The sequence below is a fragment of the Equus przewalskii genome, chromosome 5, assembly GCF_037783145.1.
Source record: "Equus przewalskii isolate Varuska chromosome 5, EquPr2, whole genome shotgun sequence".
Classification (NCBI taxonomy): domain Eukaryota; kingdom Metazoa; phylum Chordata; class Mammalia; order Perissodactyla; family Equidae; genus Equus; species Equus przewalskii.
In genome coordinates this window covers 85,015,285-85,025,763 of record NC_091835.1, presented here as the reverse complement: position 1 = coordinate 85,025,763, position 10,479 = coordinate 85,015,285, and positions in this window count along the sequence as shown.

The window sequence follows — 10,479 nt, the reverse complement described above, 5'->3', positions numbered from 1 at the left end:
GACCAGAAGATGTACAGAGCCTGCAAATCCCCAGGAGACAGACCTTGCTTATCTGGGCAAACTAAAGCAAAGGGTCAAAGGGCTGGTGAGTCAGGGCCAGTTAACCAGAGGTCATTCAAGGTTACAATATGTTTTCTTGTCTACAATATGGCTTCCCTCACATCAACCTTATCAGGGAGCATGCTGATAACTCCCTGGGGGAGCCTGATATATGGAACCTCAAAAGGCCAACGTATGGCAGGAAATAAAATGTGGAAGTCTGATGCTAGGGTCCAGCAGAGAGTCCTTATATGGAGACGAGCTGGAAATTTCAATGCTGACCTGTTTTCCTCTCTCTTCACTACCACATTCAAGCCTTGCCTAAAACAGAATAAAAGATTGCAGACTGAGCCCCATGATTCTCTTCCCCTGACCTACGCATTCCTGTCATCTCAGGACTGTTGAGACGAGAACTTGGGCCCAGGGGGCCATGTCTGCTCACTCCTCCACGTAACCTCCGTTGGTGCATATCTTTGTCAGGGTTTGTTTGGAAATAAAAGAGTAAAAAGCAGCATTTGCTGAGTCCTCAGTTGCCATTTTCACGAATCCTTGAATCTGGACCAGCCTCTGCAGCCTGTCCAGCTCACTCCCAAAGGTATAGTTCCTGTCCACGCCTCTCATCTGACCGGCTCATACAACTGCCGGCTGACCCTCTCCACCCAGCTGGGCCGTGGGCCCCAAATGGCATCTCCATCTTCTTTCAAGAGCCCTCTGGGGGAAGATGCCCTGACTCAGTGGCGGCAATGCCAAGCCACTGTTCCACCCCCTTGCTCATGTTGGAAATCAGAGAATGAACCTATCTTTTCTCTCCCCCCCATGCCTGTATTCAGTCAAGGCTGGATTCCATCTCATAAATACCCTTCAAGTCTGCACTCTCCCCTCGAATGTCCACTGTCACTGCTTGATGCAGACCCCCAGGATCTGTTAAGGCTTAGGGTTAAGCTTAAGTGTGGAGCCAGCAGCCCTCTTTGATTTGAAAAATACGTATACAACCAGAAAATGAGATAAATTTATTCCATTCTTAAGAAAATTAATCTGCTTATAAAGATAATAATTGGGGCTGGCCTGGTGGCACAGCAGTTAAGTGTGCACATTCTGCTTTGGCAACCCAGGGTTCACCAGTTCGGATCCCAGGTCCTGACATGGCACCGCTTGGCAAGCCATGCTGTAGTAGGCATCCCACATAGAAAGTAGAGGAAGATGGGCACAATGTTAGCTCAGGACCAGGCTTCCTCAGCAAAAAGAGGAGGATTGGTGGCAGGTGTTAGCTCAGGGCTAATCTTCCTCAAAAAAAAAAAGATTGTAATTATTTTTCTAAAAACGGAAAAAGTTGTATAAAGAAGGTCACATTTATTTTTTTCTTATTTCTTTATTTTTTGGTGAGGAAGATTGTCACTGAGAAATCTTCCTCTATTTTGTATGTGGGATGCCACCACAGCATGGCTTGATGAGCAGTGTGTAGGTCTGCACCCGGGATCTGAACCCACGAACCCCAGGCTGCCGAAGTGGAGCACGCAAGCTTAACCACTGTGCCACCGGGCCAGCCCTTCACCTTTATTTTTATTACCCAAGCTACAACAGATTTATTATTTTTTAGATGATGACTGTCTTATTTTTCCCAAATATTCAAGAAACTGAGAATTTTTTGTTGGTTCATTTTCTTTTTAATAACTAGGACTTTACTTTTCACAATGTAAACTATATCAATCATAAATTCTCCAACGACTGTTTTCTTTGGTTGAGTCTCCTAAAGGACTGGAGACCAGGGAAGCAAGTTCAGTTGTCTTATGTTGGAATACAAATATGACTGAAAGATAGAGGCATGTTGTGGGGCAGGAGAGGGTATTTTTGGGGGCCAAGAAAGTAAAAATAGTGTTCCTACAACATGCAAAGCCAGTACCAATACTTAAAGCAGCATTAAGTGGATCGAAAGCCCCCCTAAATATCCTTTTTCTATGGTCTCTGCTATTTCTAAACATAAATTATCACTAGCAAATAATTCTGGTGAATAATAACACTGTCACTCAGTTTCCTGCCAGCCGAGGGCTGGCAGAGTTGAAGCCTGAGGAACTCAAGAGCGGGCGATCCTAGAATTGAACAATTAGGCTGGGGGAAGAGGTTACCATGGCAACCTAATCCCGCGGCCTGTGGCAGCCGTGTCGTTTCAGTGTTCGAGTCACAGAGGTTGGTGGTTGTGACTGATAATCTGGGCGAGTCTGGGTCACACAGGAAGCCCCACTGCAGGTCCAGGAAGGGCATGTGCTCTGGAGTCTGCAGAGAGGTCACACGACTTTCAGCGAAGTGACAATGAGTTATTGGAAATAATTAGTAGAAGCTGATAATGATGTTTAAACTATGCCATAAAAATGTTGGAAGTATAGGCTCTGTAAAAACAATTGCATTAAGATTTAATCGTTAGGTATAACTGTATAGCCAGTTTTCATTCATTCAATATCACTGGTGAAAGCCTAGTGTGTTTCAGACCCTGCTGCAGGTGCCGGAGTCAGTGAGCACGACACGGGAGACAGACAGAATGCAGTCAACAAATAATTTATGATGTCTGTGTGCTAGAATGTGGTGAGACGGGGAGGACAAAATGAAGCCAGCAGGGGACTGGGAGTGCTGGGGACAGGGGGCTGTGGTATGGCAACTTTAAATTGGGCTGTCAGAGGAGCCTCACAGAGAAGATGACGTTGAAACAGACTCAAAATGGTTGAGGGGATGAGCCACACGGACATTTCAAGGGGAACTTTCCAGGCAGAGGGAACGCCAGTGCAAAGGCCCTGAGGTAGAGTTTCCATGAGCAGTAAGAACCCTGGAGTGGAGCGAGTGAGGGGAGATGGCACAAGCACAGTAGCAGAGGGCCAGGTCGTGGAGGGCTCTGTGGCTCACTGAAAGTATTTTGGCCTTTATTCTGAGACAAAGGCAACCACTAAAAGATTTTGAGCAGAAGAGTGACATGACCACTTAGGAGGCAACAGCAACAAGTAAGTGGGGAAGTTAAGGTGACCAGGGGTTAGTGATGGAAGTGGAGAGAAGCGGTCAGATTCTGTATATCCTTTGAAAGGACGTACAATAGGGTTTCCGGATGGATTGGATGTGGGCTATGAAGGAGGGGAGTCAAAGACAACTACGAGGTTTTGGGCCTAAGCTTCTGGAATGATGGAATTGCCATCATTTAAGATGGGAAGACTGCAGATGGAGTGGGTTTGGTGGTGGGGTGGAGAGGAGAGCAGAATAGGGTTTGAATCAGGCCTGTAAGTAGAGAAAGAGACGGCAGTGGCGTGTGCAAGTCCAGAGTTCAGGGGAGGTCTGGCTGGAGGTCTAACGCTGGCAGTCACAGGGCAAATAGATCCACAAGACCAGGTGAGACGATGAGGCCTGAGAAGACACTGAGCCCTGGGGCCTGTGGCAGGAAGATGAGGAGAAGGAAAGATGGGACCAGCAGAGGACTGAGGAGCAGCCAGAGAGAGAACAGCAATCCCGAGAGCCGTGGGCTTTGCATTTCAGGAGTAGGGAAGGGGCCGAGGCAGGTGACAGAAAGGGTGCCATCCGGGCTGGCCCAGTGGCGCAGCAGTTAAGTTTGTATGTTCGGCTTAGGCAGCCCAGGGTTCGCCGGTTCTGATCCTGGGTGCGGACATGGCACCGCTTGGCAAGCCACGCTGTGGTAGGCGTCCCACATATAAAATAGAGGAAGATGGGCACGGATGTTAGCTCAGGGCCAGTCTTCCTCAACAAAAAGAGGAGGATTGGCACCAGTTAGCTCAGGGCTAATCTTTCTCAAAAAAAAAAAAAAGAAAAAGAAATGGTGCCATTGACCAAAGCCACATGGAGGACGTTGGTGCCCGTGACTCCGCAGAGCGATGAGGGGGAGCCTGACTGCAGGGGGCACAGATGAGGACCAGAGACAGCTCTTCTGAGGTGCGTTCCCGAGGATGTCAGTGGAGGGAAAGTGGGATCAGCAGGTTTGGTTTTTAGCCGGGAGGTTTGACATGGATAAAGACATGGCATCTTTTATGCTGGGTGTCTATGAACTATTCCCGTGCTATAACTCTGCCTAGTTTGTATTGAACTCTGTCTTCCAGATGCTAGTCCCGTCCCGAGGACCTCCAGTCGGTCAAGCCTTCATTCTTCACCTGGGATGTCGCTGCCTTCCTGGCTACATTGGTCTCTTTACTCAGCCTGGACCACATGGTCCGTCTTTCAACCCAGAATTTTCTCACCAACATGGACTCTGAAGGCCCCTGGCCTTTCCGACATGCCCGGTGAGGCGCTCTGACACTGGTCCATCCTTCTTTCTCGGTCTCTGGTCCTGGTCTCAGGCTCCACAGGGATGCTGGAGGAAGATGCAGAGCCTGCAGCTGTGATTGCCACTCACCTGTCACGTCCAGCCCCACCCGGGCCCGGGCCCTGTGCTGTGTTTACCGTGTCACTTGTTACTTCCCCATTGAATTCCTCCCAGCGACTGTTTTAGTCTGGGCTAAATGGAGCGTTTGCAGGTCACGTGCCTCCCGGCAGCTCTGCCCTCCTGGCCACAGGGCCGCATCCCTGCAGCTCAGCACAGAGGCAGAGCCCGCAGGCGGCAGCGAGAGGCATGCCTTTCACAGGACAGCAGTGACACAGATTTCTTCAGAAATACAGTGTGATGATGATCTCGGAGGGAGAGCTCGGGGAAATCACAGGTAGACATCGAAAATCCCCTCTGTGTGTACAAAACCCCTGTTGCTGGAGAAGGCCCTTCAGAAGCTGACAGGAAGACTGAGGCCCAGGGGTGAGCGGCTGGCGCTCGACCAGGTGGAAGAGAGAAGGGGTCCCCACTGCACAGGGACTGAGAAATTCTCCTGTTGTCGCCCTTGGGTCGCAGGCGTAAAGGGCTGGGCCGACACTCCTTGGCTGGTCTGACCACTCTCACTTAACGTCATAGTTGTGACAACACACACACATTTGTAAGTTATCTCATATTCCTAGAACCATGCCAGAATATAGCTCCTTTCCATTGTGAGGCTTCCGTTGTTCATCCTTTTGCTATTTTCGTCAAGTCATGAGGTGAAGAACCCCACTCAGGTCTGGTTAAAGGTACACTGAAACTGAGCAGTACCAGTTAACAATCGTAGAGGAGATTTTTGTGCCCAGGATGACATTTTCCGCTTGTCCAGTGGATACTTACCGAATGTCCACCATGTGTTAGTATTGGCTTTACTTTTCTTCCAACTTATAAAATTGCTATATTGATCAAGTACCCACTGAGGGGCTTTTCTGACACCAATGAATTCTCTGATCCCAAGCGGGTGCCCTGTAATTCAATTCAGTTCTGACACTGACTGCCCCGAGTGCATGCAGACCCCTCAGCTTAAGTGCTCCGTCCCACAAGACTGCCCCCACTTCAGACGCCATTGTAAGTCCCGGGTCCCCAGAACATTGACCAACTGGCTACAAATCAGAGGTCCTCGTGACCCCTCCTCAGGTCCCATGATTTGCCAGGATGGCTCACAGAACTCAGGAACACACTTTATTTACACTTACCAGTATATTATAAAAGATACAACCTAGGAACAGCCAGATGGAAGAGATGCAAAGGCCAGAGACGCATATGGGGTGGGGGGACACCCAGCTTCCTTGGCTTCTCGAGGCACGCCAACCTCCTGGCACCTCAGTGTGTTCACCAGTGCAGAAGCTCATAAACCTCATTCAAGAGTTTGTGTGGGGCGCAGTCTCCATCCTCAACCCTCCTCCTTCCTCCCGAGGTTCGTGCGGGGCTGAAAGTTCCAACTCTAATCACTTGGCCTTTCTGGGACCAGCCCAACCTAGGATATCTGGGGGCCCCACCAGGTCGCCTCATTAGCATAAACTCAGGAGTGATTGAAGGGGCTTGTTGTGAATAACAAAAGACACTCCTGTCTCTCAGGTCGGTAGGAGCTCTGTGCCCAGGACCAGGGACCAAGACCACATCTATGTTTGTATTCTACCACACCGCCGTTGTCGGTATCTCAGATGCTCGGCCAAGATCCCTGCCTCAGATGTGAGCCTCATTCCCTCAGCTGCTGGGAGCCTTGGCAGCTGACAGCTCTCAGCCAGGCTGCTCCCTGGAATTGCCCTCAGCTGAGGAGGAGGTGACTCCCCACCCAAGGTCCCCACCCTCCCTGGGCGAAGTCGGCATTCAGTGACTGGCCTGTGGGGGCCCAGGAGAGCGGCTCTGAAGGGCCTTCTGGCTCCGGGCCTCACTGTGAGTGCACTCTAGTTCAGCTGCCCTCTCTGCCCACTCCCATTTCTTCATCCCCCCTCATGTTGATCCCCCGGGATCTCTAACAGGACTCCTGCACGCAAACCTGCCTCTCGGGGGCAGAGACAGAAACGCACCTAAGACAGCAGGCACTATGCTGGTTTACACGTAGCCAGGCATAAACATATGCTATTTACATGTGACATGTATTTTAATTTTCCTGACAACCCCATAAGGTGAACATTATTAACTACTTTAGAGACGAGGACACAGAAAACTAGTGAAGTTGAATAAATTTTCCAAAGTCCCAGAGTTAGGAAGTGGCAGAGGCTTAGCTCCATAGCTGTACTCTTCTCACTGGGCTGGCCGGCTCTCATCACTCAGGTGCCACCCAGAGCCTGGGGCAATACGGTGGGAACCGGGGGTAGGGAGGCCTAGGGGTGGGTCAGATCAGGAGGCTGTTAGAATCGCTGAGTTGTGAGGAAGCAATGAAGCCAGGAAAGAGTCAAGGTTGGGGGCTGGAGAAATGGACGCTTTCACCCAACTTGGAAGTCCGAGATCAAGACTCTGCAGGTGAGAAGAGTCAGAAACAAAGTAGGGAAGGAGGAATGAGTTGGGGGAGCCAACAAGCGAAGCAATTCAGAGTCTTAATCCGCAACCCAGCACGACTTCTGTGTGGGTCCTGGAGTACGTCACTGGGGTGGACACGTCCTTCAGGGAGCTTTTAAATCAAGTGTAACATTGGTTGCATCCTGTAATTTTTAGGTATTTTTGTCATTTAGGAAAATCTACTTCTCCGTTGTAGATTTACCACCAATCCAGAGTAATTTATTACACAGATATTAGGAAAGATTGACGTATAATTAACAAGAGGGTTCACTTACATGTTGTACCAGTTAGCTGCTAATTCTGAAGCGGCACGTGAGGGTTCCTGTAAATATTCAGTAAGAACAGGATTACCCTTGGCCCTTGTTAGCAACACAGACACAGATGAAAAGAGGTTCATCTTGTCAATTTGCTGTTTTCTTGTTTAATGTGAGGAGTGGCTCAAGGGTTGCAAAGATTTATGAGTTGTTTTGCAGAAGAATAAGACACCTTCAAGAAAGTTATGATCACCATAACCAGCCCCCAGCTGACGCCCAGAAGTCTGATTGCCCAAGGGCTTATCTGGAGTGAAGGAAACGTGGATTTCCCCTTTGTTTCTCCGAAACTCCTCTTTCCAAGCCCCTTAGCGCTATAAAACCCCCTGCTTTCTGCTCTTGTGAAGGCGGATTTGAGAGAACCTGTCCTTGCCTTCCCATTTTGGCCAATTTGAATAAGCCCCGCTCCATCTTCAGGCACCATGTCTCAGTGATGGGTTCACTGCACATCCGGCACATGAACTTGAGACTAAGACATCTGGTATCAATTCTACATTATTAACTATATAATTTTGGGCTGTAGTTTTAAAGATTTGTCACCTGAGAACTCATTATGCATCTAGGAGGTGTAGGTTTCCAAGTACATTTATATTTTTATTTCCTCCTGTCCTCTTGCTGGTTCATCCTTCCATTAAGGAACACTTGTTATGTTAGACAGTGGGAGAACAAAAATCGATAAGACATAATTCCTGTTAAGGCATTAACAATCAAGTGGGAGAAATAGACATTTAAACAGCAACCATGAGGACACAAAGGTGCCTGCAGCAAGCCCTGAGCCCCCGGTGGAGGAGGCACTGACTCCAGAGATAACGGTCCAGGGGGGTGTAAGGGAAATGTCCCCAGACAGGGAATCAGGTTACACTGAGAGCAAAACCAGTCAGAATCACAGTGGATAACATTAGCCATCAGGAGAATTTATCCAATTTGTTGTCTATAAAAGTCCATCTTTGGGGCTGGCCCCATGGTGTAGTGGTTAAATTTCAGAGTGCTCCACTTTGGCGGCCTGGGTTCGCAGGTTCAGATCCTGGGTGTGGACCTACGCCGCTCATCACCCATGCTGTGGCAGCATCCCACATATAAAGTGGAGGAAGACTGGCACAGGTGTTAGCTCAGGGCTAATCTCCCTCAGAAAATAAAAGTGCGTCTTCTCTGCTTAAATCCTTCAATGGCCGTCCGTTGTCCTTGGGAATAAGTTCCAGCTTCTTACTATGATCTGCCATTATCTGCACCCACTTTTCCAACTTCATCTCAGATCCCCAGTGATCAGCAACACCTCAAAGTCGAGAGTCACGTGGGATAATGCATGAAGATTCAGTAGCCAGCTTGGCACCTGTGCCAGTTACAGCTTTCAGCTCCACACCACCTTCTCTATCAGCTCTGTGATGCTGGGACCAGGACTTTGGAGACCGCATTTGCCCTTTGCCAGCTGGCGGGCTGCTGGGCTTTGCCCACAGTGGGCACTGGAGGAGGCTGCACGGCTAGGGGCGGAAAAAGTGAACCAGTGGCTCCCCCAGTCCTTCTGTTCGGAGAGCCACTCCTCCTCGGCCACAGGGCCCTTCTCCAGCAGCAGTCACATGGAGCTTGCAGTTTCCCAGCAGCCGCAGAGCCAGCTTCGGCAGGCCCCCTGGGAGATCCCAGGACCAGCGGAGGCCTAGGGGTCCGAGGGCCCCTTCTGCCGTACGTCTAAGTTCCAATAACCCCAGCTTCTTCTCTTTGCTCCCCCAGCCCTGGGGTGCTGGCTGCCTAGAGCTAGCAGTCTGCCCTGGGGCACATGTGGCGGCTTCTGGAGGGGTTTTCAGTTGTCACAATTCAGGGGAGGCACGGGGAGTGCTTCTGGCATCTGGTGAGGAGCGGACAGGGAGGCTGCTAACCATCCTACAGTGCACGGGATGCACACACACACGCACACACACAGAGGCACACACACATGCGCATGCACACACAGAGGCATGCACACCGTGCATGCATGCACAGGCACACACAGGCAAACGCATGCACATACACGTGCACACACAGGCACATGCACACATGCGCACACACACTGCACAGAATTGTCAACAGTGTCCAAGTGGAGAAACTGCGTTAGAATCTTCTTTTTGGGGGCTGACCCCATGGCCGAGTGGTTAAGTTCGCGCACTCCGCTACAGGCGGCCCAGTGTTTCGTTGGTTCGAATCCTGGGCGCGGATATGGCACCGCTCATTGAGTCAAGCTGAGACAGCGTCCCACATGCCACAACTAGAAGGACCCACAACTAAGAAGACACAACTATGTACTGAGGGGCTTTGGGGAGAAAAAGGAAAAGAATAAAATCTCAAGAAAAAAAGAATCTTCTTTTTGCCCTTTTCAGTTAATTTTATACGAAAGCCTGAATCCTGACTGAGTTGGCTCTCAATAGTGTTAAAAGAAGAAACTCGATGACTAGGGGAAGGTTGAAGACATCCATGGTTGAATCTAAGAATAGAATTAACTGCAAATAGGTTCAGTCTTCCTGTATCATGTTATGAATTAAATACGCTTCTAAGGGACGAAGCACCAGGCAGCAACGCTTTTTCGGAGAATGTGACTTCTCTCCTGGGCCCTGAGAGAGGTGGGGCAGAGGCTTGCTGCTTTCCATGCTCAGCTCTTCTACGTGATTTTGTAAAACCCATGCTCACATATTATTTTGATTAAATATTGTAAGAAAACAATGCTGTTACGGATGTACAACTCTATAAATGTTATTCAGCTGAAGCCTCAAGCCGGTAGTTGACAGATGTGTTTTATTTGGCCTTCACTGTATTTTGTAAATGGCCAATATTGCAAAAATGTAATACTTTGCATAAAAGTCTAGTTTTTTTTTTTTTCTAAAGATTGGCACCTGAGCTAACATCTGTTGCCAATCTTCTTTTTATTTATTTTTCTTCTTCTTCTCCCCAAAGCCCTGCAGTACATAGCTGTATTTTCTGGTTTTAGGTCCTTCTAGTTGTGGTATGTGGGACGCCACCTCAGCATAGCCTGATGAGCGGTGCCATGTCCACATCCAGGATCCAACCTGTGAAACCCTGGGCCACTGAAGTGAAGTGTGCGAACTCAACCACTCGGCCACGGGGCTGGCCTCAAAAGTCCAGGTTTTAAAAATTTTCCTGCAAAATCAGAAAATTTGGCAGTACCAAGCCCTCATCTGCATATGGTAACACCCAGCTCTGCTGGAGCGGCTGCCCGCTTTAGACAGAGGCTGTGATTTTCATTTAGCCACAGTCCCCACCCGACCCTGCTTTCTTCCTGAGTAGTCTTGCCTAAAGTTGCTTCCTTTTTTTTTT